The sequence below is a fragment of the Anopheles aquasalis genome, chromosome 2, assembly GCF_943734665.1.
Source record: "Anopheles aquasalis chromosome 2, idAnoAquaMG_Q_19, whole genome shotgun sequence".
NCBI lineage: Eukaryota > Metazoa > Arthropoda > Insecta > Diptera > Culicidae > Anopheles > Anopheles aquasalis.
In genome coordinates, this window is record NC_064877.1 from 13,343,045 (window position 1) to 13,368,794 (window position 25,750).

Consider the following 25,750-nt stretch of genomic DNA (forward strand, 5'->3'; position numbering starts at 1 on the left):
TCCCACGCCCCCCCCCCCCCCGGTTTTCACCCAAAGTTCATCCAAAAGCGAAAGCACCAGAGTCACAGGATCGGTGGTCCGGGGGGCCATTCCAGCCACGGAGATGCGGAGGGCTGAGAAATGGATGGCATTTCTCGGTGACCTCTGGCTACGGGGCGGCCTCTGGTGTTATGGACGTGGCGAGCATGGAAAAGGAGGGGAACGTATGTTTCGTAGGTTGTGTAGAGAGGGAACTCTCTATTAATTTATGGCTGCAATCGATTGCCCTCCGTAAGGTCCCGTCCCGTTGTAGACGTCGTCGTCGTCGTCTGCGTCACATCTCTGGTTATGCGGCACTCCTCGTACGTTCGTACAACATTCCTACAGGTGGTGGAACATCAAATAGGCTCCCTGGTCTCGGGTACATCACTTGAAGTGCCGCCGGAGCACGCACACACCCGGCACTGAACTACTCGAAGTACTGACACTTGAGCAGCAGCAGCAGCAGCTGGATGACTTTTGACTACATAGACACACTAAGTGAGAGTCTGGTTTGGTTGGATAATGTCCCGAGTTTGGTTTGGTTCAATGTTGCACCGAGAGGGAGTCAATCACGACGACGCCGCTTGCTTTTCCTCTCTCTCTCCCTTTCCAGACGCACCATGGACACGGACCAGAGTCCGGATATACTCACTCCACTCCACTCCACGTTCCAGGTTCATGGAATGCCAGGATGACACGATACTTGAGCTGCTGGAGCTGCTCGTGGAAAAGGATTGGCCGGCCCGGCAAATGGCACGTGGCCGGCTCCTAGGGCCATAAGCACCTCCACTTTTGGGATGGTTTAATAACCATTAGGGTTCGGTCTCGGCAACTACTCCGTCCGTCCGGGGTGTATGTGTCCTTGTGTGTGACAACTTTGAAATGGGCTCGTGGTCCATCTGCCTCTCGGCGTCAATAATGAGATTGGAAATATTGCGTAATCAAAATAACATCTTCCCAAGGCCTCCGGACGGACTGCTGGGTGCGGTGCTGGAATAACAATATTTCAACGGAGTTCCACCACAACGGACACGGACGGGGGCCAGTGTGCGAGGTGTGTCTGGAGCCGTGCCTAAAAACCGGAGAGCCGCCTTCGCCTCATCTTCTCACAGGATGAGGGCCCCCAAAAGACCGATATCTAGGAGGCCTTGTTTCAGGCGTTTGCAGTCTGGGGCGTACTTGAGAGGTTTCTGGGAACATATAGGCGGCTTCAACGGACCATTTTGATGGCAGGCCTAACTGGCTGGCTGGTTGGCACGTTGGTTTCGATTGAACGACGACGACGACGACTAGGACGAGGACCCATCGCCGCTGCCGTAGTCTCCGTCGTCGTCGTCGTTTGGGGTAAAAGTTAATCAAGATTCTGTGTGTCCCAAGAATGGAACCATAAATTTTCACCAACCGAATCCCCCTGCCCTCCGTCGCATCCGTAGCGTGGCCCAAGTGTCCGACTCCGGGGCTAGAAACCATTTCAAGTTCTCTTGTGGGTCGCGGTCGCTCGCTCGCGCTCTTCCCGGCGCTGCTATCTTTCTGTAATGATCTCTTATGATTATTTACTAACCTTCCGCATTGTGGGTTATTTCGCTGGAGTTGGGGGGGAAAACGATACTGGGCCGAGTCGTACGTTTTCTGCTCTCATCATCAGCAGCAGGGTCATCATGATCGTAGAGGCAAGGGGCCCACGGGGCCTAGGGATGATGTATTCGCGACACCATTCCGTTCCTTTACTACCTCGGGTATCCTGGGCCACAGAGAGAGTGAGAGAGAGAGAGAGAGAGAGAGGTATATCGATATCATTATCATCATCATTGTGATTATTATTGCGAGACAGGAACTGAGGTGGTGGTCTGGTGCTTGTGTTGCCACAGTCCCGGGGCCTCAAAGTTCTCTACAGGTCCCTTCTTCGAGCTTATCCTTCTCTTCATCCGAGGAGACGATTTGGGGCGATGGTTTTTAGAGTTTGTCCCCATAAAACATCGACGAGCGAACGATAAATCTATCCCTTTAGAGGGTCGGTCTATCCATTGCTCTTCCTGAGCTACACATAGGGGCCACCCTCCCGCTCCCGGATATTCCCTTCGGTGCCACCGAATTCCCGAGGCCTCACTTTGGCCGCATCCAAACAGTAACATAAAACTTGGACTTATCACTCCTGGCGAAACTTGTGCGCGCTCTCGATGGCGCTCTCGATCCGACCGCCGGTAGTGATATGACACCAGCGGGTGGCGATCAGACGACACACGTGTCGTCCTCCCTTCGGCCCTGTAGATCCTTTTTGGGGCGAAGGAAACAATGTGGGTTGTCAAAAGAATTATGACTTGTTAGATATCGGAGGCAGCAAAAGAAGATCCAGAAGCTCGCCGGGAACATGAGAGAGATGGTGAGTTACATGCCACACAAACTCTGCCACACTGTTACTGTTTCACTCATAATTCAATACCACCACCCCTGATCCATGCCACCAGCCCTTGCGCCCCTTTGGGGACATTGCGTCAAGTCAGGTCAAGTCAAAGAGAGTCGTTCTCTCTATGAATCGTCTCCAACTCCAAGTATCTTAGGAGGACGTGGGATCCTCAGGCTCAGGAAGGCGGTTGTTGCCAGTGTCTTGGAGTAAAATTAATGATTTAGACTTCAATCAAACAGAAAACCGAAATCTCTAGCTCTGCTGTACCCCCGCCCAGGCCAAGTCCACTTCACTATGGACTACGCTTGAGTTGAGGTTGATAGTTGGAGGTGACGATGATGATGATGCGTTGGCGAAACCCTTTTCCGAGCGGGTCCCTCCCCAGAGGTTGTTGCGAAAATGAAAGATGAAGTGTCGGTTCGGTGTGACGGGGTATACGGCACAGGTCGAGTTATTTGTCCCTTCTCCTACGCGCACTCCTCTGTGTGACCTTTTTTCCTGCAGGCAACCGGAGTGTTGGGAACGGCGCAGTGTGATGAACGATGTTGGAGCGCGCTGGCTGGAATGCTGGCTGTGCGCAATGTGTTTTGGGCGACTGAATGCGAGAGGTGAGGTGTTGCTGATGACGCCCACCTTCTTGACTATGGTTGGAGTGAAGCCATGTCTCTCCCGCCATGGCTCGCTTGGCTGAGGATGTCTTAGTCCATTTAAGGCGAATTAATTCCCGAACCCCGAGGCGCACCCCCGGCCTCGGCCGATGTTGGGCGATATTTAAAGATATTTAAAAACTAATGGAACACCATCTTGGGCACTTGACACACAGCCGCGCACACCGTCGACCGCATGTGAACACCGCGTACGTCCGGTGTTGGCGTCGTCGCCACACGTCACTTCGACATAATTTGTCACTTTCCACCGCCTTTTTGTTTCCTCCCCACACACCCTCTGTGGTGGAACCTGTTGCCACCGCGCGCGGACCGACGATGGCCACAGCGATTTGCTTGGTCAAGTGTTGTTCGTTCGGTGGCCCCGCTATTTCTGGGCCAGCACACGGGCCTTCTCCTCCTCCTTGTCCACTGTTCGACGAGACGACGCCAGGATTTTGTAACTTTTTTTTTCATGTTGTTTCCCCTTTTTCCTTTCCTTTCCATTCCTTCTGCCCACTGTCTGGTGTCTGGCCAAGGAGAGGTTGCAGTGGCCATGGTTATTCAATTTTCGGGTTTCGCGTTGGCCACTTTTTGTCGCCGGGTTTTCGGTTTTCGTTCCCTTTCGTTTCGCAGCGCAGCACGTTTGCGCTCGCGTTACAAAACTACTTGCGTTCTGCTTGCTTCCTCTCGTGCTGTTTAGGTAATGTTTTGCTGTGGCCCACCTTGCCATGTTTCTCATGCTTTCTTTCTCTTCTTTTTTTTCTTTTTTACCAACAGAAGCTGAACTGGGCCGACCACGGAGTGTCGAGAGCGTAAGTGTTGATATATGTTCCGTCAATTTTAACCAGCCGACCATTTATTTTAGCCACACCAATGGTCGAAGATTCGACGAGATGGTCGATGGTGTAACCGAGTGAATTCTATTTTGCTTAAGCTCTTCACGCACCACGATCCGGATCTGAGGGTATTTTGTTGCACAAAACGGCGTCTTACGCAATGAATCGGATCCAGAAATTCGAAAAAAAAACACACACCACATCTCTACGTCGTCACAGGTGTTGGTCAGTCCGAACATTGGCATTCCGAAAAAAAAAAACGCAAAAACAAGGACGCAAATCTTGCATTTGTTACGAACATGCGTGGCTGTATCGTGGGATGCAACCAGAGAGAACACACGCAAGAGACCACCACACGGAGCAGCGCACTCCTCCTTCTCCTCCTGCTCCGGGAGTGCGCAGGCATTCCAAACATACTTGCGGCGGTTTTGGTTTTGGTAACAGCGTGTAACGTGATATCAGCCCGCGATACGCGTACACACTACACTCCAATATCAGAATGACCGCGAGACGAAGGCACAGCATTCCACAAAAACGGGTGGAAGGGGGTGGGGGTCTCTTGCATTATTAAACAGACCAAGAGGCACGCTCGCATTCTTATGTTGATCGGCTTCGCGAATCTCGCCCATCATCTTTAACCTATTCTACCACCACCGACGCCGCATATCGTTTGCCGTGCCGTGATTAGGGCTCTGTTAGGTGACCCCTGGAGGAAACCTTCCGAGAAGAGACCGAGACCGAGAGAGAGGGAGGTGAACCGCGGTGTGCGACCGATTTCCATGTGGATTAAGTTTAAATGAAGGAATGTGTTGTTGGGATGCTCTTCAAAATTTAAATTGCATTCTCGACCCCCTCAAACATACAAACACCCCTCCCGGTCGATGCTTTTGGTGGGGCCAGATTTTGGCTTTTTATTTCCTTTCATTTCATTTCGTTCCGAGCTCTCCATCACCAACACGAGAACACTGCGCGGTACCAACGATACGAGGAGATGTGAGGATCAAGATGATGATGATGATGATGATGATGAAGACCGACAGGCCCGGGCACCAGCAGCAGCAGCAGCAGCAGCACCACACACGCGTATCGTGGCGCTCGGCTAACGAATTGTTCTGTTATGTTGTAGGTCCCTTCCGCTCGCTCTGCCCCCGGATTTTGTTGCGCGATTGAAGAAGGTGGTTTTGACTTGGTCGTGCTCGTGTTGTTAGACATTCATCACACAACAACAACAACAACAGCAGCACAGGCACTGACACCGGCACCGGCACCGGCACCAGCACCGGCGGCAGCATAAGGCGACATGATATTGTACTTGCTCCCGGGCAACGCGCGTCTGACGAGATTATTTTCTTTGTTGTTTCCCTGTCCTTCCTGTTTCTGTCCTGATTCTGGTTGAGTACGGGATGAAGGAAGCGGGGTCAGGGTTCGTTCCACTGCACACCCAACAACCGGTCGCCTTCACCGACGTCTTGCGACAGAGAGAAATTTGTAAGGACAAGTTGTAAGCGCGCGCGCGCGCGCGCCCGTACCTTCGCCATCGACCACGCGAACTTCGAAAGGTGGTACGCTGGTGGTACGGAGACTCCAAATCACGAATCTGATTTCGTTTGGGGCCGACTAGCCAGCCGAGTACCGAGAGGAGACGGAAACGCAAATTTAAATATTATGGTGCGTGAATGGTGGTTTGGCCAGCAGCGTAGCGCAGCGGCAGCGGCCGCTCCGTTTTGGCTTGTTGTCGTCTGGTGGCCAATGGGGTCTCCGCACCTTCTCTCTAGGCAGAGAGGACTACTGGCAGAAGCTGGCACCCACACGCACGCCAAGGCACGCAATGGTCGCCGGTGCTCGTTGCTCGCTGCGTGCTAAATGTTGGCGATAAATTTTATCATAAATTTGCTGCCCTTTCGCCCTCATCGTACACACCTTCTTGTGCGGACGCCAAAGCAAACCGGCTTCATGTCATGGATTGAATCATACCCGGGACCTCCCCATTTGCTGTGGGTCGCTCTTGCTGGCTCGCACCCCCCCCCCCCCCCCCCCCCCGGTGTGTATTACTTGCCACATTACCATTGCTTTTGAACGTGCAGGACCTTCTTGTTCTTGCTGGTACTGGTTTTTGTACCACAAAAAGCCTTTCGATTTCAAGCTTCCGATCACGTGCGCGGTCCTCCACCCCCACCCGAGAGCAATATGCAAACTATCCAAAGTAGGAGAAGGAGACCTGTACCTGCTGCTGCTGCCGCTGCTGGAGAGAGCTTTCACCGATCGAAAGCGGAATATCAATTTATCGGAACCAACCACCCCGCCCCGAAATCTAGCGTGCACGAAACTTTGCGATTGGCGATGGTGAACTTCCCAGATCCTAGCTCCTAGAGGCAGAGAGAGAGAGAGACCCCTAGAGTCCGGGCGCGACGCGTGAGAAAACGCGTGAGACAAGAAAGCTCCAAGGTGGAGGTGGAACGGACGAACGAACTCACTCACCACCACCACCCTTCAGCAAACCCTAGCACAAACTATCTATGATTTATCGCCGGATATGGAACGCCCGAATTGGAGTTGTGTGGAGCGGAAAAACAATATATGAAAATAGAATCATAAATTGTATCCTTCAGCTTCCTCGCCTTCAGCTAACCAACTCCACCGGTTCCGGTGAAAAATACCTGAGTTTTCTGTTCCTTTCGTTGGCCAGGCGAGGGTGGAATCGAAACTTTCGTCCTGATCCTATGGTTCGGAAGTCTGGTCGAAAAGAAGCTCAGCACCTCCCCCCGAAAAAAAAAACGGGAAGGCAAGCATGGAACACGAACGAGAACCCTCTTGGATAGAAGAACCCTCTACGTGGTCGATGTCGTCTCCGTCGTAGTCGTCTAGGTCGTCGTCGGTGGATGTGAAATATTTTATGTAATATCGACTGATGAACCATGCTGATGGGGGTGAAATAAGGCTGGATAGTAGGAGGAAGTTCGAGGAAGTTTTACTACACGTCGGAACCCCTAACCCGGGGCAGGGAGGTGGCCCATACTGAGCTACCGGCCCGGCGATGGGCAAAATTTGCATCCTGGCCAAACCCAAAGGGCCACACACACCTGCACACGCCAGCAAAACCTGGCATGGCATGGCATGGCATGGCGTGTGGCGTTCGTGTTAAACGTCCGGGCAATCGTGTTAAGTTCCGTTGCGTGTTGGTCCGGTCTCAGGTGCCACGCTGGTACCACGCGAATGTGGTGTGTAAATCAAGGAGCAAAAATCAATATTTTCGACACCGATTCCGTGTCGTCGTCTTTGGCGTCCCTGTGGTCCCCCGCCCCGCGGGGTCTGGTCGACTGGTGAAGGAAGAAGGATTCCTTCACGTGCGCCGGGGTGCTGCTAGCCCTTGCAGTTGTGCATCAGCAGCCACAGCACCAGCGTGCGAAGGCACCACTAGGTATCTGGAGCAAAAATGAGTAACGCAAGAACACACTCCAAGAATGTGGCCCCCCGATCGCCGCCACATAGCTGGATCATCGAGCTGTGGAACTCTCAAGAATGCTCTTTCTGCAGGGTGTTCGATTCTCGTGGAAGGAAGTCGCTCGCTAGCACTGCAGCAGCTGGCGATGTCAGGCAATATATGAGCCCTGGGAAGGAGGAATGGGGAGAGTGCAAAAAAAAAAGTGCCGGAGCACCGATGTGGTTAAAGGGGAGAAGCACATGGGGCATCAGAAGGATAGTGGGTGAAGTGAAATGAATCCTCCGAAATGAACGCCCGAATAAATCGCTACGAGCCTCTTCTCTTAGCCTTCGTTCGCTTCGTTCGCTTCCGGTGCTCTCGGATCTCGGATCTACCACCTTGCGCATTGCTAGGCGTTTGGGTGGTGGGATGGGTGGCCAGTTCCTGGGGGTCTTACTTCATCTCGAAGGTGTTCTTAGTGCGCACATTGGGACACGGTGCACCTTGGCGAACGGTCTAAATGGTGTCCTTTTTTTTTTGCTAAATAAAAACTCAAACACATTTGTTGGTGTAGCAAATGGTGGATTCCTGGTGATAATCTAAAGGAAAAGGATATGATCGGAATCATGTTCTGTGTGGTGTGGCGTTTGCCACTCGGTCATGCCGTGAAACGCGACGCCATTTCTGCTTGCTCATAACCGAACGGAATCCGATCCAAGTAGCCACTGCTGCGCGCCGTTTCAGGACGATTCTACTGCATCACGCCGGCTGATAGCGAGCACACCAACATCTATAGCAAGTCATGCCATCGGCCACCAATCTGTCATCAATCTGTCCAGTCATCGAGAATCGATCTTGATGGTTGATTAATTGGAGAAATGTTGGCCGGCGGGCGTTTGGGCAGGGCTTTATGGGATTATGATTTGAATCCGATTCGATTCGGAGGTATTAAGGTTGGCGTTGAGTTTGGAGTTGAGATTTGTTCGACCACAAACACAACGCTCACTAAGCAAAGTGCAAATCGTTGGCTACGCTTTTTTGACCGAACAACGTACGTACCACCGTCCGCAATGCCTACAATCGATAAGCGTGCAAAGCGTGTTCGCCAAGGCGATCCGATCTCTTTCCTCCCTGAGGGGAAGGTTGTGGTAGTCTGGGTAATCGGCCACCGTTTTGTTCCAGAAATTTATCAATCCATTGCCGCGCACTTGGTGTGTACCGATGGCGGAGGGCTGGGAAACTACACTTCATATTCTGTGCCGTGCCAGCGCAAGCAGAAGAAGAACGCGAGGAACACAAGGATCAGTGTGTGCGATAACAGCAGCAGCAGCACCAAGAGCACACCGACGAACCCCCGTGTTCGGAAGAGGAAGAATGGTGCGCAACGAACGCAACGAATTTTCCTCGTTTTTTCCTTTTGTTCTCCGCTCCCCTTCGCCGCCCTTTCGCATGGAATGTCTTCGTGGAAGGCGTGCTGGTGGGGCAAGGGAGCTACATTCATAAATTATGGATTTATGCACAATCGGCAACCACTCGCGTTGACCTTTTCTCCGCCATCAGGAGGAGAAGCAGCGGCGGCATCAGTGCACCTGCCAGGCAGGCAGGCAGGCAGGCCCCTCCGGAACCACTACTACCAGGAGTCTCCTAGACGTGTGCATGTGTGTGCCGTTTCGCCCCACTGTGCCGTTCTCTTCCGGTTTACGACTTTCCTTCCCAGTAGCACTGAACTGAACTGAACCGAACTGAACCCCTTGCTGGAAGGAAGGAAAATCCTTTTTCCCCGGGTTTGGCCACTTCTATTTTTACGATTTTTCTCCCCTTTGTGGTCTGATGGTGTGAGGGGGCTTTGGATTACGTACCAGCTTACCAGAAGAAGCAAGAGGGAGGCATGGGCGATGCGTGCAGTGGGTTAAAGTGGTAGAACCTCCGCTGGCTGGCTGGCTGGCTGCCTGGCTGCCTGGTTAGCTGAGAAAGCAGCTTGTACTTGCCACATTCTCCGGACTGATTCCTTACGAGTGTGTGCACGCTCGGCGGCTGCTGCTGCTGACGTTGTGTTGCATGTGTGTGGTCTGCGGTTTGCATACACGCGCACACAGCCAGCCCCCGTGCCTGATGTGTCTACTACATCAATAGGAGGGTTGATTTTATGAAGATTTTATGGAAAGTAGGAAACTTTCTTAAGCTTCCACTGCTGATACCGTTCACTGCACACGACGGCGACGACGACGACGACGACCAAGAAGAGATAGCACCCAGCGCCGAGTACCACCCACTGTGTAAGCAATCGTTGAAAGTGAGTGAAATTGCAATTTGAGTATTGAAATTTCTCAATCTAATCCAAGGATATTTCATACTTCAGGCGGAAAGGGCGTAATCCAACTTGAACCTCAACTTACACCCTGGGAGGAGGTCGGACGAGAGAATCCTTCCATATTCCAGACCTTGGGAGCAGACCATCGCAGCTAGTTTCTGGTCTGGGCGAGACCACAGAGTAGAGTATCTGACATGTCTCATCTATTAACGTCTAAAACAACGGGAGAGAGGGAGCGTTACAGAACGGCTGCACTTCCTGGCTGGCCTCCCTGGTTCCTTGAACGTCTGACTGGACACCGACGACACGCACACACCCAACAGAAACACCTCGTGTCGAATGTCCTTTTCGCCCGGGACGGCTTCTTCCTGGGGCTTCTCCTCGGTCGTTCGTCGACTTCTCGATTTCTTACCTTCACGTGGACGGTCTACTGGTGGTGCTGGTGGTGGTTGCCCGGTTGGTTAGCAAAGCCTGCATCCTGCATGCTAATCCCACGATCCTCACCAGTCCACAGCAAACGACCAGGCGAGACCAGGCTGCTTTTTGCTCCCCGTTCTCGCTCTCTACCAACCGCCACGCGTCGATTATGGAAATGATGAAGCTTCTCGACCGCTGCTTGACTTTGTAGACCGACTGAGTTCGTAGATCACCCTCACACGCGTGTGGGGGGAAAGTAGACGAAATTGGTAAAACATTCATTCACCAAGCCAGTCGTCGTCGCATACAGCGGGTAGAATGGCGGACGCGTCGGGAACCTCCACAGTATGTCTCGCTGTTTTATTGATATTTTGTCGCCGCCAACATGTCCCACGTCCAAACCATTCGCCGTGGCCGCGACGGTGGCTGAAGATCCTTGGTAAATGTGTTTGCATTGTATGTCTGCACTCTGGTCGCAGGAGCAAAAAGGCAGGGTACGTCCTCCTCCGCGTCGTCGTCGTCATCGTGATGGATTTGCCACATCCTTCTCCGACCGACCACTCAGCAGTATTTGCCACAGCACAGCGGGTTTTGCTTTAAAATTAAAGTCTCTACCACCCCTCTGTGGCGAATGTCGCCAGATTTTTACAACATCATCAACTCCGTTTTCGGCGGGGAAGTCGAACCGGAATGAAACCATTCCCAACCGGCCTCCCTGGAATGGTGTCATCGGGACGACGAACAAGGCAATTCCCTGAGGGCAATTCGGTGACGTGCCTTTCGGCAAGCCCTTCAGGTCACCCCGGAGGGACCCCGGGGAGGGGGAGGAACATTCGAAATCCCCCTGACGTGTATCGGGTAGGAGAAGGAGGAGGAGTGCGGAGTGTAGAAGTAGGTGGAATCCATCATCGAGAGCTGACGAGACACCCCTTCGTTTTAGGGTTTTCAATTTGCTGCTGCACACAGGGGCAGGGAGGACACGAGGAATGCCGGGCTTGGATTGGACCTGGTGTTATGTGTGCGGTGTGGTCCAAGGGATATTGCGAGGATGGCCGACGGAGCCGGCTTTTTGGAACGAGATCTCTTTCGCCCAGTGGGTGGAGATGAATTTTCATTTTGATTTCCCGAGTGTTTGTGTAGATACAAGTCCCACCCCAAAAAAAAAGAGAAAAAAAGGAAAAGTGATGGAAACTTTTTCATCAGCCATCAGCTCCGGCCGGGAGGATTATGGAATCGAGTAAACACCTGCACAAATCCAAAGCCGTCGCCTCGTCGTCAATCTTCCCGGATCGCCCCCCCGCCCTCCTCGTCGTGCTTCTTCTGTCCCCAGACTTCTATCCCTCGCTCTATGTCGCTCTCTCTCTATCGCTCTGCCTCTCTCTGGTGCCGAAAAGGGTTATTATTTCTGCTAATATTTACTGCAAATACCACATCCCTCACGTTCAGGCCTGAAAGTGCTAGAAAGAGAGCGAGAGCGAGAGAGAAGGATTGTAGTGGCAATCATATCTGGTGTTCCAGTGCTTCAGTCCTTGCTTGCTTGCTTGCTTGCTTGGTGTGCCTGGGCTCCTGCTGCACGATGACGTCGACACGAACACGATAAATGTTCTGTTGGCGTTGTTCCTCATTTCTTCCTCGGCTGCCGCGCTCGCTTCCTGACCGGCGAGTGTGACCAACGGAACCAAAACGGTGCTGGAAGCTGGAAGCACTGGCGCAGTAGCAGAGGGCAGAGCGTATGTGTTAAATCTCTCCTGGGATTAAGATTTACTTTCTGGCTGAGCAATGGGCAGACCGTGGAGTTGGTGGAGGGGTGAGAGTGGTTGGTTGTGGGTTCCACCATTTAATATCCCTTCATCGTGCTCCTCTTGGGCGGCTCCTGCCGGTGGTGGTGGTGGTGGTGGTGCTGAACTGCTGCACTTCCGTTCAGGTTGGATCTAGTGGGGGGAGGGAGACCTGAAATGAATATTATTGGGAGAGTTCCTTTTTATTTCCCTCTCTCTCTCTCTCTCTCTATCTGTGCCTGGGAGTTTCCTGAACCTTTTTTTTTGTTCATATTTTACACATCCCTTACACTCCTTTTCACTCCGCTCATCCCCGCTGCTCCCTCTTCCTCTTCGAGAGGAGTATTAATCCTGATTTTTTCATTTTTAATTTAGTACGATTTTTGCCACTTTCCCAAGTCGCCAGGATGTGTGCTACGCTGCTGCTGCTCCTCCTTCCCGGTGGTTCCGGTCGCGGCTGTGGTAATCGCACTTTAAGCTCCCGGGTTTTTTTTTTCATAGCCGGGAAAACCACCACAACAGTCCTGCTACTCTCCACCTTACAAGCGAGAGAGCTCTGGAGGGTAGCGCACGGTGGTTGGAGCGCCGGTTAAGAGGCAACCAGCTGCAGGATGCTGTTAAAATGATGTTACAATCCCCGCGTTGCACAGCGGAACCCATTACTGCTACTGTTGCTGCTTGTTCGCCTCTCAAATCTGTAATGATGATGGCAGGATGATACACTGGACCTGGACTGGAGGTTGTTACCACCAGAACCGCCCGGTGTGTGGCAGCGAGCAGAGCAGCGTCCTCCCCAGTGCAAGTGAGGAGAGGATGTACGGAGTGCGCGAGGTCGACCCCCGGTCTCGGTACATTAGACAATGAAGTGTGCCCATGATCATCCTGGCCATCGAAACCACATCCACACACATAGGCAGCCATGCTAGACGGACAAAGGACAAAGGATGATGTAGTGCAGCGAAGCAGTTCGCTTTACAACAGCACCAGGAGCAGCAGCAGCAGCAGCAGCAGCAGCGATGGATGATGATGGCCCGACTCCCATCGAGCTTCAGAGTTGCTCCGCGCGCGCCGTAAAAAGTATCTCGCTTAGAGTCGCCGCCGGGTCACGGCACCAGTAGTCCGGGAATAGCACCATCGGGTATAGCACCTCTGGATGGCTCTGAAGCTGATGAGTAGCTCCACCGGATCCTGCATCTCCTTTGCCACGTCCATTGTCCAGGATGGTGGATGTTCTGCAGTAGTTTTTCGAATTAATATCTACTTTGCTTTTGTCCACGGAGCCACTGGACGACCAGCACATGGCAGAGTTTCAGAGTCCTGTTGGAAGAGGTGCAGCTGGAAAAGTGTTGGTAAAATATTTTATTACTCGACATGAAAAGCTCTTGGATAGTGAGGAGCCAAAGAGAGAGAGAGAGAAAGAGAGAAAGAGATAAATTTTTACGAACCGCCTGTTGGATGATGCCTCAGACCAACAGTCTGTGATGTGTGTAGTTACAACCATTACCAGGATACCTTCGGTAGCACCCACAACCGCCCAGGAATGACATCATCGGAGTGGGGTTTTAGGTTGAAAATAATATACTTACTGACCAACGGACTGACCACTCACTTCGGGCTCGTTGCACGGGATCATGTGAATGATGTGGGGACATGATATTGCGATTCGGCCGGGTGATACACCTTGAACGATGATGATGAAATCCCTTTATTGGGTGCCCGAAAGGTACGGTAATTGCCGGAAATGTCTCTCTTACCCTCGTTTACTTGTCGTTCGAGCGTCCGCTTGTCTCCTGCTCGTGTCCGGCATACCGACAACGATGACAACAACGATGACGACGACAACGACGTTTCATTAACCGCACACAGCATGTGGGGAGATGCACCTTATCATCATGGCCGGATCCTGCAATCAACAACAAACTGACGGGGGGGCGAGAGTGGTGGTGGTGGTCCCATTCGTTGTTTATTGCTCCGACGATTTCGGAGACGACTTTAAGGACTTTGCGTTGACCTCCCTCACCGGAACCTACCCGAATTCCTGCTGTGAGCCGCTCGCCTCTAATCCGCCTGGAATGGAATTCTGTGACATTTGGCCCTCACAAGCAGCAAACAGCAAGGCTCACTTTGATCGCCATCCACAAAAAACTCATCTCTTCCCAGGCCTGCTTTCTGTTGCGACCCATGGTGATTGCATGGAAATGTCATTTCGAGTTGTCCTCAGCACAGAGGATGGTAGCGGCGGAAGAAAACAAAGAGACTGATAGCTATAAGCTTACCCTCCCCAGGGGGAGCGGGGCTGGTGCGCCGGTGCTGCTCCGTGCTTAGGCAGGCGGCAGATTGCGGCGCACAATTTCCGGAAGTAGAACATTAGTCTGTTTCTTCCGTTTACCGGTGCGGTGCTTGTGCTTTCTTCAGGTCGCCAGGGGGCGACAGAAGTGGCAGAAGGCAAAGCGGGACCACAAGTAGTTCGCTCAGCAATCTTCCCCAGGAGGAATGTGGAAAGTGAGTTGCAACACACAGGAGGGCGATGGTATGACTGACAGACGGTGACGACGACGACGACGACGATTGTCGCCGCAAGCAGCAGCTAGTCGCATTCCAACGGGCCAACTACCTGATAGCAGGTTGCATAGTTGTAGTAATTTACTGTCCAGACCCCCACCCGCACCACTGTTCAGCTCCGGACACAAATGATAAATAGCAAAAATGGTGACCATCCCGGGAGGGGTCCGGGAGAGGTTCCGGGGTGTGTAGTGTTGCCAGCCAGTCAACCATACACTGGCACTGAGTCGCACCGTCACCGACCGACACCGTCCGGACGGGTAAATGAATGGCACGTCATTCTTCAAATTAAGCCCCCCCCCCCCCCCGCGCCGCTCAGCGTTGATGTTGTTGCTACTGCGACCACTCGCAGTTGTTCTCGGCAGTTAAGCTCTTTGACACCACTCACTGGCCCCCGGCATCCTGGAGGACTGCCCCAGGAGGAGTGAGCTCCAGTAGTGAGGAGAAGGAACCCCGAAAGTACTCCGGTGGCGCCACCGGTGGTTCGCTGAGTACAATTACTCATTTTCTTGACATTCGGATGCGCCCGCCACTACCCCGTCCCCTGTGCACAACTCATTTCAGCCCCGTATCCGGCGGGAGTGCCGTCCTCCTCTAGGACATCGGTCGACGGCGGGGTACGACGATGTTGTATTTGTGATTTCGTTTGCTGATTACACTCGGCTCCCCAACCCTACCCCCGTTAAGCTGCTGTCGTCAATCGCGGTGTACCTCGTGATAGCCCCCACCAAAAAGTGATGCGAAAGCACTGGCCGTCACCTGCATCCGCCACCGTTTCCTTTGTTGAAGGAAGAAGAAGAGCTCTCCCGGTTGGAGAGCGTTCTGTGAAGGGGCTTCTTCAAACCAACCCCATTGTTTCTCCGGACGACCGAACTTGCGGTTGACGCATTTTGGCAAATGCAGCATAAATTACAACGACAAAGCACACACACCACACCCAGCCACTCCGTCCGATAGCGTCACCGGGGCATTGCATTTGCCAGGTATTAGGTTACTCGGGGGGGCCACTTCTGGCGGTGGATGGAAGGAGTTTTGTGTGGAGGACCTGGTTGGGCGCTACAGTGGACTTAGCGTGCTACGGAGTGCTAGTGCTAGTGTTTGACGTCCATTTTCTCTCCACTGAAGAGAGGGCAACGAACGTGGACCGATGGTCCCGTGGTCGGTGTAATTGCCAACCGAGGTGGTGTTAGGTACCTCTCGAAGTGTAATGCGCTTGCTGGAGAGATTGAGGCTAGCAGCTTGGCAACGTCCCCAAAATGTCGTCGTCGTGGTGGTGGTTGCTGTCGTTGTTTGTACAATTCCATATCAATCCACCTTCCAGTCCCACACGTCTAACCACTGTACGGTTGACTGGATCTGTGGCCAATTGCCGCTGCTGCTGCTGCTGCTGCGCCACTCTTTGGCCCAGCAAAACTGGCCGTACAACTGAGCCCTCAACCAACAGAGCCCCGCGTCCGTGTGTGGTTTGAAGTGTTGCAGATTTGTTACGAATCGGTCGGTTGGTCGGTTGGCACACACCGATTTCTCGGTAACCGAAACTGGAGACCACTTTTCGTTTCTACGCCTTTCGCACCTCCTCGACATGCCTGTACGCCCAGTGGTTCGGCATCGTATTTATCGTTGACACTTTGGAAAAGTCGCTTAACATGCCGGCCATGTTTTGCGTTTCTAGTTTCTTCTCCACGTCAGCAATGGAGGAGACCGGGTGACTCGGTGTGTCTCGGAGTGGTGCACGGTTCCGCGCCCGGTGTGTTATCTGCACTTGTCCATCTCGAAACGATTTGTCTAGCGCCCTCCGCCCTGCAAGTGAAGGTTTGAAGCAGCAGCATGTGTGTGCAGCTGAAGCTGCCTTGCGAGGTGCCCAAGCGAAAGCTCAAACCTACCACGGACCTTGGGGGGAGGTGCGGGGTAAGTTGACACATTCCCTGGTCCACCCCCCTTCTCCCACTGGACTGGACTGCACGTACAAGAAGACGTCGAGGAAAGTGTTGCAGCAAAAGGCCCTTTTTAGCGAGTGAGCTCTTTTATATGCGACTCTGGTGGTCGGTGCTCTGTACCTGGGAGGGTGAGAGACAAGGGGCCCTGAAGTGGATCCGAGGAACATTTGTTTTGCGTGTGTGCGGTTGGTGCGGTTGGCGTGTGTAGGCCAGAGGGGATGGGCAACAAAATAAAACACGAGATTTTTGTGTTTTGTCCACTTTTGCGCCCCCGGGAATGTTGGCATTTCAATATCCAGAGCCCTCACGATCAGAATATGGGACATAATGCTGCTCAATTTGGGGGGGTGACCATCGTAGCAACCATCGAGAACAACGCCGGAGAAAGAAAGGTGCGCACAGGCAACATTGTGTCATCATGTCCGATCATAGAAGCCCTCGGGCAGCAGTAGCAGCAGTCAGCAGCCAGCCTGCCTGGATGATGGTGACATGTAATGTGATGATCCATTGCCACCGACAGCAGCATCCAACCGGTCCTGTCCGATTCGGTCCAACATAGATGCGTATATTGGCGAGAGGAGAGGGGACCCGGGGATCGGAGTTTGCTGCTGGTCGTAAACAAGGTGATAACATTTCATGCACACGTACGCGCGCGGATCCCACGGCGACACACAAACTTGCTTCGATTTGTTTCTCGTTCGTTCGCTCGCTCGCTTGCTCGCTGGCTGTCCTCACTGCAGTCGTCCGGATGGATCTCTAGTCCCGGGCATCGGCAGGCGACGGTGCGCAACAATGTACCAACGAGGCGCGAGCGCGCACGGGTTCCCTGGGCTCATGTCATTTCGATTTCGAATTTTGGGGATTTTGGGCCACTTTTTGCGGAGGTGGAAACCGGGGAAAGTGGTGTATGTATGTGTCATTGCACATCGCACGTTCGCATCGGGGTTTTGTGGGAAAATCGGATGCACTAGCCCGCCGCCGGTTGCCCAGAAAATGGTACGCCACCCGAGCGCACAAAAACACAGCGCACAGAGTCTGGTCGTTCTGGTGAAGCGAGTTTCATTGAAATAGAACAGCTGGCTTCTTTTCTCTTTTTTTGGGCGGTTGAATGGGGGATGGATTTCGCCCGTGATGATGGTCCCCGCAAACACTGGTACGCAAAGTGATACAAATGGCTTCGATGTTCGGGTATGATCTTCTGGTTCTCATGGTTCTCGTGGTTCTGGTGCTCGAGCAACGAGCTTTACTGGCTTCGTCTCCAGGGAGCGAGGTGTTGGAGTTGTTTTCCTGCATCTCACTTGCTCTCCTCCCGAAAAAAAACAACACAAGATTCTCGGGGAACGATTCCAATTGGCATGGCAATTTACGGCTACATGACAACTGATATTCTTACAGATTCCCTCGGCGTTAAATCCCGTTACCGCGACACTGGAACCCCCCGGGTAATCTGGCAGGGATTCAATCGGGAAGGAGAGTTTTGTGAAACTCCTCGCTCTGCTTTCTGGCAGCTTTACATACGCTTAGGATGAGCTTTTCAATTTCCCCCTGCATTTGTGCAGCAGTTACGGTGCGGTGTTTGTGTCGTAGCAAGGGCAACAGATATGGTGTGTGCGAGCATGGTGTCTACTCATAAACGCTAATCCGATAAGCATGACCTGTGAACCGTCTGCTGCTGCTGGTGCGATGGAACAGAACAGACGAAGTGTACCGAGATGGGACCAGTTTCAAACAATATTGTTTATTTCACTTTACGCTGTCACTCAAAATTGAATCTGTGGTACGTCCGGCGTCGTCGCGCAGTCCGTCGTCTCAGGTATTCGCCACTGGTCCGTGATGCATTTATGCATCACGGGGCTGAATTGGATTTGACGCTTTTTGCAGTTTATGATGCATGAAGTTGGCGTTTTCCGAGAGGAACATGACATTTTGAATTACCATTTAGAGGTGTCCTAGAAGTTAGAATTGATTTGTGAGGTTGGTAAGACTTTATTTAAGAACAATGTTGAAGTAATTGAAATGCTCAGCTCTTAAATAGGTTGTTAGAAACTTGTTCGACTCAATTCAAGGCAGGGACCAGCGACTTGAGTGATTTACGATAGTTGTTTTTATCGAGGAGAATCCACGTTAACTATTTAATATAAATGATATGACTCAGCGTCTAATGTATTCACAAAAGATGATCAACTTTTATCGGTTAATCCTTTAATAATTTGCTAAGACAGGATCCTCATCGGTTGATGTCTATTTATCCTTTTCCAAAAGAACAAAATTTAGCTGTCACTTCGCTTGCTGTCAAAAAGTAGACGATTGCTACGATCAATCGAGAATATTTGCATCTTAAATCATTTATCTACATGTTTTAACAGTCATGTTTTTCTTAAGTTAATCAAATAACGTAACATATTCCCTTATCAATCGTTCCAATCTAGCTACGCAATAGGTCCTAGGTTTGACCGCTCGTAATCCCTCCGTCTCCGTCTTATTACAAAACACTACCTTTCAAGACATTACACAACCGACGACAACCGTTCATAACCACAAAGGTGTGACGACAGCATCCTGCGGTGGCAGCATCGCGTGCCTCGCCCGTGGTTACGACCATCACCGTGTCCATATTTTTTTGGAGTTCTCGAGCGCTCGGGCGGGTGGTCCACTGCCCATAACGATGCGCGCGCCCCACTCGTCACTAAATCACCATTACCCAGATAACAAGCTGAATCCTCGGCGGGCAGCTTCCCAAATCTGATTATTTGTCTAAATTTAAATGAGGTCGTCTCAGGCGCCACTCCCCGGCCACCACCGTGCCACCATCCGCATGCGCTCCTTAAATAATAGTTTAATTTTTATCAAAAACCATGATTCAGCACCCCCGGGGGACCCATTCTCCGCTTCCCGGACCTCTCTCTCTCCTCAGACTGCCTCTATCTTTAAGGCAGTGATCCTTGTGCTCTGCGGGCCCGTGCCGAGATTTACCGCTGCTGAAGTGAGCTTGGATTGTATTTTGAAAATTTACACCAAAATCAAGACTGGCAGCCAAGCAGACAGACGGATCGGATCGAGGCGAACCAAAGAGGGGGGGGAAGAGTCGTTCGCGTTCGCGTTCGGTCCCAGCGGGCGCCGTGTTTTTTGGGGGAGGAAAAAAAAGATTTAAACCATTCCATCCACGGGCTCGACCGCCGGCGCTGCATACTGAGTAGTTTTGAAACGGATCTCGCCAATTTCTCACCGCAGCACCGCGCCAGTCAGCCAGTGCTGCCAGCTCGTCATGATAAATCCAGGCGCACGCCGCTGGTCACACACAGAGGATCACAGCAAGCGCAACAGCGAACAACATTGGAAAGCTCAAAACACACCGACCAAAAAAAAGGATTCCAACTGATGCGTGTACTGCCGTCTGCCAGTTGCTTTAAGGGGAGGGTTTGGGGTGATCCTGGTGAGCATTCTCCCACCCACCGCCCCAAGGGAGTACCAGTTGCCGTGCCGTGCCGTGCCGTGGTTTGATCTGTGGATTCCTTTTTCAGTTTTCGCCGTTTGCTTGCCTGCGTGAGAGGCGCAGCGCACAGGATCCTCGAGGGAGCCATAATTTAGTGCAGGCAACGCGGCTTCTCCGCTTTATAACCCCCATGGCTGCCGTGTGCCCGCTGTCTTGCCCTGATGGTTGATCCCCAAGATTTATCCTCTCGAGAGTAATGCAAGCTGAAACCCCGTTTCTCATGCCCCCCCCCCCCCCTCGGTCGTGTTCCTTGGCTGAGATTCCGAGGTTGCAAGTTGCGAGTTGGAACAAAAACAAAAAATGCTCCGTGGTAATTTCCGTGCAAGAACTCCATCAGCACGCACACAGCAGCAGCAACAACAACAACATTGTTGTGGAGCTCATCCAAACCATCCACTGCCACCGCCACCGCCTTCGCCATGGCTACCTTTTTGGCCGCCGCTTAAGTGCGAAGATAAATTGCATCAAGTAATTTCATTATTCCCACATTTAGCTTCCTCCAGCAGCAGCACGACACAAGAGGGCATCAGCGCAAAAGGCATCAGCAGCAAAGCTCTCTCTTAGCTTCGGTGGCGGCACTGCAGCAGCACCGCGCAATGGTCCATAAATGATAGGTTCAGTTGAAGCAGCAGCGAGCGCAGGCGGGGGGAGAGTGTCTCTAAGGGGCGCTCCAGCAGCAGCAGCATAATCACCACCGTCGTTTATGCACGGTTCATCAGCCACACGCCACCACCAACCCGGTGTAACCTTTACCGATAAATACCATCTCTCGCGGTGAAGGAGGAAGGATGATGCACTCCTCTCGCTGGCATCGGTTCCATCACTAATGGGCGCCACAACGCGCACCCCGCGGTGCGGTTAAGTCACATTTAGCTAGCGACTACGAGCAAGCGAGCGAGCGAGCGAGAGAGAGAGAGTTAGTTTTTTCTAAAAACACACTTCTTCGATGGGCGAAGCAAAAGCCCCCATTCTTAAGCCTTCACCATTTTGCCATCGTCGTCGTCGTCGTCGATGGCCCCTGCGCTGCATCCGCGTGATCGCGTAACGATCCATACACACCGCAACCGGAGGCGAGCAAACGACCAACCGGAGGAAGGTTTCCAGCAAATGCAGCAGCAGCAACAGCAACAGCAACAGCATCTCCCGGCTACTCGGCTTGAGTGATGCCAATGGGGTGGAGGTGGAGCGGTTCCCAATGGGAGGAAGGAAGGTGTTGCCGGCGGTGCCCAGTGGTACGCGTACGCACGAACACCTTCGAGGCGCTTAAAAGGCGCGTTGTGTGGACGACGATTGGTACGATCGATGGTCGCGATGCTGCCGCTGCTGCCACTGTTGCTGCCTTCGCTTGCTGCTAACGGTAGACCGGGGAGCTTTGTTGCGTAACATTCCCGGGACATTTGTGTGGCGCGTGAGTTGCATTTTTTGCTTTTTTTTTCTCGCCACCACAAGGCGGGCCCCCCGCCCTTATGGAAAGCAATTTAGAGAGAGAGAGAGAGGCGGGTTTGGTGTGATGGGAAGGAGGAACCAGAATAGGTAGCTCGCAGCACGCACGCATCGTCCTCGTCCACCGGTCCGTCCGTCGACGTCGTGCCTAATCGCATCGGATCAGATCGAATTTCCATCATCTCTCTGTCTCTCGCTTCGCGCGCTCGTCGTCGTCGTGCGTCGTGGAGGTTGAGGTGTTGTGCTGATGGGCCCCGATGGCGACAGCCAGCCTTTTGTCCGCACCGCCGCCACCGTGCTGTCGCTTTTGCTTCTTTCCTACGCCACGGGCCACCTACGGGCTGCGTTTCTGTCAACGAACGGCGGCGACTCGGTGGCGCTGCTTTGGACACATTAAAAAACCGTTTTGCCGTCGCCGTGGAAAAAGGGTACGCAACACTTTCACGAATTGCAGGCAGGGCAGGCCCGCCGCATCCTTTTATGGGCCTAAAGGTACGAAAGGTACGGCCATACGGGCTTTGCTTGCTGATGGGTGGTGAGGTGAAAGGAAAGGGGAATGTGAGGCTGGGAGAGCTTCTAACTAAATTGCTGTATTCGAGCCGCAAATTGATTAGTTTGGACAGAGTGAGATTTGCTGGCGAGATAACGGGCCCGCAGGGGGAAGGTTAGCCGCTGCTGATTGCTACAAATGATTCTCTAAAGTAAATTGCCGATCGATGAGCCTTCCCTTAATGTGCAGTTATGGGTTGTGTGTTCGCAAAACTGCCCAACTAATACCCTTCACTTCGGGGTAATCATATGGTGCAGTAAATGAAATCGTTCGGCGTCGATCACGTTTTAAGGGCAAATTCATTTGCTAATATGGCCGACACTTGTGCGAAATCATCGGATTGGTAGGTAGGATCGGTTTTGCAAAGCAGGCAGAGTGTTACGCTAGCAACCGGTGCGTCGTTAAGATGCATCAAGTTTTCCAGATAAAATTAATTGCTGCTCGGGAAGAAAAAATCATTGACATCAAGTTACCATTGGATGTGAAAATGAGCAGAGAATGAAAATGATTTACGAAATTTAACAAGATCGATCCTAATATGAAAATTATGATTTCAAAATGTTATCGCACAATTTTACTGCCTCTCAGAAACCTATTTTCATATTTTTTTTTATGGCAATCTGTTTGGCAAACACAAGTTATTGCTCTTGAAAAAAAACCATCACCAACCTCTCGACCAACCAGTCCCTCTGATCCATATAGCTCTTCGCATCGCGGTTTCAAAAAGTTGTGATACCATTAAATCATTGCATCGCCTCAAGTGGACAACAAACACATTTCGAGCGTTCGAGGGGGGTTTTTCCTTTCAAGTGGTGCTTGATTTACCGTCCACACCACAGAGCACCAACCGCACTGGGAACGCACATGGCCACAGTGCATATTCAACACACAAGCGGTAATCTCGATTGCCTTTCCAACTCTCCCATTTCTCACGCACATCTCACGAGATTCGCTTGCTACAAGTGCATCGAATCCTCGAATCGGATCGGATCCGTTCCCACATTGAACTTGCACTCGACGCTAATCACTTGGCATAAAATTCCAAATGCATTCCCCACTCTCCAGGCGCTGTCACAACAAACAGCGTGAGCAATTGACATATTTTGCATAACGCGGATTAACAACAAGATCGACGGGGTGTGGGTGCGAGAAGCATAGCCCCCCCCCCCCCCCCCCCCCCCGTTGACTCATTCAATTACATGATCGCCACGCGTACATGGCATTACTCTTGCGCGATGCTGCGATTTCCGGAACGACGACGACGACGACACTGATGATCATCACTCATCACTCATTCGCATCACACACGTCGAGTCTTGCGCGCGCTCTCTCTCTTTTTTTTAGCGAAGAAAAATGAATGACTTCACATAACTTCGCGCGGGCCGCTTCTCGCACACTTATTGAACATAATTAATGACATCACCCCTTCAACCGTCGGAGAGTCATTTAGGGAAGTCCACGGGCGGAGAGGCGGCCCAGTCAAGAGAGGCGGCTTCACACGGGTCTATGCTCCGGTATCCGGGGAATGATCGATGGAACAGTTGATTGTTGCTCAATCGTTTCGACCGCGCACCGACCCCGTGGGGAGGGAGGGGAGGCGGAGGTACGTTTAATGTGCGTCTTTTTTTTGTGTCCAGACCAGTGCCCGGTCGGTGCCAGGTCGGTGCATTCCGAAAGAGCCACTCTCTGGAGGTCTCTTCGGCTTCTTCTCCTCCACTGGGAAGAGCGTGGCACCGTAAATCAACCTCGGGTGCCATTTGCAAGAGAGGGCCGTCGGTAGGATGCACATCACTCCGGCACTGTGGTGGGCTGTGTAAGGTGTCGTTTGCGCCACTATTAATGATGGAGAGTGGCCACACTGCAGCCGCAGCGCATCCGCCGCCGAAAGCCTCGACGTACCGGCAGTCCGTCTATGAAATGGTGGCTTGTGCGCGAGTGCGATTGGCATGATGGGCTTATAATGATACGGCTAGCGGGGACCGCTTAACCTCAATCTAGCAGCCACTGCGCGCGCGCGCGCCTGGTCCTAGTGTCAAGCGACAGTCCTCGTCCTCGTCGTCGTCGTCGTGGAGCGAGTGAGTGAGAGGATGATGTGCGCAACCGCAACCGCGTCGAGTGCGCAATGTGGTGCGTCCTCAGTGTGCGCCATGACACCTTGCCTGATGCTCAAGCCCTCGACGTGTTTTTGCAGAACTGGAAACGGAGACAAATCTCTCCGTTAAGGGGCAAATGGACGGAAGGTTGCTCGCGATCGCGATCCATGATGATGACTGGCTTCTCCCTCCTCCTCAGGTCTTCCCCTAGGACTCAATCTCAATCTCCTTGGCGATTTGTTCGTGCGCACACACGCAAGCACGCACATGCCGTAGCGAGTCATTCGGAGCTGCGTCGTCGTCGTCGTGAGCCGTATTTTATTATTTCTACTTATCCCCACCCACCCGGCCCCAAATACCTACACCTCCCATTACTGATCAGTTCGCTTCGAGTCATATTTCTTGCGCTTAAGTCGATCCAGCGGCCAGCCAGTTCGATGAGGCAACCAGGTCCCTTCTCCCTCTCTCTTTCTGCGTCTCTGAGTATCGACGACCCTGCCATTGCCGTTTTTGGGCCGGTGTCGATTTAACGATATTAAACATACATTCTTCCACCTTCGCCACCTTCACGGAGCCCTTTCGAGAGGTCCACCGTGTCCCCACAGAGAGTGCCTGTCTCTGCGTGCCTGTCGTGTGTGTTTGTTGTCTTCCCTTGTTTGCCGATATTGCCATTATGCGAACCGAATCGGTTTAAACCGTTTGCCAAGTCCCAATTGGAACACCATGACGGCTGTGACGACGACGACGACGAATCGACGTTCGACCCACACTCGCGAGGGACACACGCATATAACAATACTCTGCACTCCTCGCTCCCCGCTTTGTCTCCTTGCCTGGTCAGATGGATATTATTGGTTGCTTTTTAAGTACCTTGTAATCCTCCGCCGAGTAACCGACTCGGGCGCGCTGTGGCAGAGATCGCCATCACGACGGCCCAAGTCGCGGATCTCGCGCTCGCTCTCTCCCGCTTGTGTGAGGCATTACCCCGGCTTAAGTACATAAATTATGTGACTTTATACTTGTTGGTCGCCGCCGCTGCCGCCGCCGCCACCATTGAGCACCGGAGACACCGATGGAGGAAAGCGAACGCACAAGCATTGCGCATTCTGCCTTCAAACCGAACCTCCTCCGTACGCAGCAGCAGCAGCAGCAGCAGCAGCAGCAACAGCTCCAGTTCGACAGCTCGACCAGAGCTCCTCCGCCCAACCCATTTCGTGGGAAAGCCTACTTTACGATGGCACTCGGTGGCGGTAGCTGAGGGCTCGCTTGCTGCTCTCTCTCTCTGTGTTGCGAGTCGGTAACAGGTTTCCGGTGCCGCCGATCCGCGATGGGATTAGCGAGCGGAGCGGAGTGCGACTGATGTCCCGGCTTTGGCCTTTTCGGTGTGTGCAACAGTCGTTGTCGTTGTGGCGTGCCACGCAACGACTGCGACAGCGCAAACACAGAACAATATACTCCACCCTTCTTGCCCTCCTAGCTGGCCCTCAAACTCCCGGCCATAAAAGTATCGACGAAGGTACCAAACATGATTCGGTTCGGACGCCAAATCGCGACCAAACTCTGACCGACGACTATTGTTTGTTTCGTTCGTTCGTTCGTTGCTTGCTTGACAGAAGCTCAGGGGCTCGACTCGACACTCAAACAGATCGTGGGGCGGCCTCTGTGGGGGTCTCTGGGACAGCTGACACTTGACGAGTATTACCCGCAAACACGTTGACGTGCAGCGTACAATGGACTACAATGTTGGCTGGCGACCGTCGATGATCGACGTGTTTGATATCGCGATCACCGATGCCGAGGCCACCGACGGTGAAGGGGGTGGGTTTTGAATCGTATG

The 25,750-nt window shown here is 52.6% G+C and overlaps 1 protein-coding gene across 3 annotated transcripts in view; it reads left to right on the forward strand.

Annotated features, from left to right (window-relative positions):
* The window catches only part of LOC126571247 (latrophilin Cirl), a 124,015-nt gene that overhangs the window by 55,008 nt on the left and 43,257 nt on the right, over nucleotides 1-25,750 (forward strand). For all 3 annotated transcript variants that reach the window (XR_007607870.1, XM_050229600.1, XM_050229602.1), the window contains exon 4: nucleotides 3,850-3,884. The gene's annotated coding sequence lies outside the window, so the exon portion shown is untranslated. The remainder of the gene's footprint in view (nucleotides 1-3,849; nucleotides 3,885-25,750) is intronic.